At 35.1% G+C, this 1,636-nt stretch overlaps 1 pseudogene; it reads right to left on the bottom strand.

Moving 5' to 3' along the window:
- The window catches only part of LOC107729541 (synaptotagmin-C-like), a 43,638-nt pseudogene that overhangs the window by 13,370 nt on the left and 28,632 nt on the right, over window positions 1-1,636 (bottom strand).

Below are 1,636 nucleotides of genomic sequence, written 5' to 3'. Positions count from 1 at the left end.
CATTATACGAATTATACGAGGGATTGAGAGTATTCTTCTTTATGGACGTCTTCCTCTTTTTCAGCCTTCGAACCAGAGATTAGTGCAACATAATCATGTCCTATGAGAGGAATCTTTATTACATTACTTTAAGCCTTGCTGTGATAATTAAATAAGCCAACACTAATGAAAGATGTCTCTTGTCCTTATGACTGTGATGTTGATTCCTTTATAAGGCATTTAAGTTTTGACATTCAACTTTTTAGAGGTGCTATTTGATATTCACAACTTTCAGAACTGATGGTTTTGTGACCTTTAATGTTATTTCATTATTCACATGCTGGACGTGTTACACCAAGGTTATTAATGAGCGGCAGTTTCATCACGTCTCAATGTTAACCATGTCTGAGGCGCTAATGAGGTATCGCTGTTAATTATGAGGGAATTAGAGGAATGGCTGGGGACCACGAGCAAAACCGGGCACCTGAGAAGCCCGTGAGGTCCATGGCTTTCAGATTGGTGGCCTTTATGATGGTGACGGTCAGTCGGCCAGCTGTTGGTAGGTAACACAGTGAGAAGTTCAGCTCGCCCAGGTCAGCTTTCTCCTGTAGAGGCAAAAAAAAATAAAATGCATGCCTGTTATTAAAGGGGTCATATGATGCTGCATACTACAGCGAGAAATAAAAGTTACGTCTTCTTTCTTTGCGTGAACATTTGGGCTGCGTTTTGCAAATCTTCCCACATCGTGACGTAGACATGTGGGGGTGTGTTAGAACGAGCCGTTTTAGGTAGGCGTGGTTGACTCTTAACTTTTATAAAGAATATCTCTTTGGATTTGAGACTTTAGTCTTTGCAACTTTACAGATCTTCTTTATGCACCAAGAGCTTGAAACACTCCAAAGAGAAAGGAAAAATTTTAATCGCATCATATGACCCCTTTAACATATTAGTACTTATAAAGCACATATTCTGCATGACCATATTCTGCATCCCTAATCCTACAGTACCTAATACCTAAACTTAACAACTACCTTACTAACTATTAATAACAAGCACCAAATTAGGAGTTTATTGAGGCAAAAGTTGTAGTTAATTGTTTGTTAATAGCGAGAATTGGGCCTTAAAATAAAGTGACCATATAATTTTTAATGCTTTAATGCTTTGTTGTGAGATATTATTATATAATTTTAAATAACCGTTTTTATTTTAATGTATTTAAAAAAAGAATTTTTTTCTTTGATGGATTTTCATCAGCTTTGATCCTTCAAAAAACATTCTAATATGCTGATTTTGAACTCAAGAAACCTTCATTATTATTATAAAAAATGTTTGAAATGGTTCTGCTAGGTAAGATTTTCCAAAAAGATTTTTTTCAGGATTCTCTGAATAATAGTGATTTTATTCAAAGACATTTATGACGTTAAGTATGTCTATTTCAAATAAATGCTGTTCTTCTGAACTTTCTATTCATCAGTTTAATGCATCTTTGCTTAGTAAAAGTAATAATTTCCTCTGCTGTTCCTTAATGCTTCCACTTTCCAATAATACCACTTACAGTTGACCATGGCATAGCTAGCAGGGATGAAATTTCAAAAACTGACTTATTGCAAAGTTGGCATCCTATCACAGCCCCATGTTTGAATTCTAATTTTTTTTT

This window comes from Sinocyclocheilus rhinocerous, unplaced genomic scaffold (genome assembly GCF_001515625.1).
Source record: "Sinocyclocheilus rhinocerous isolate Xijiao unplaced genomic scaffold, SAMN03320098_v1.1 scaffold697, whole genome shotgun sequence".
NCBI lineage: Eukaryota > Metazoa > Chordata > Actinopteri > Cypriniformes > Cyprinidae > Sinocyclocheilus > Sinocyclocheilus rhinocerous.
Note: the sequence above shows the minus strand (reverse complement) of the source record. Positions and strands in the feature narration are given on the sequence as shown.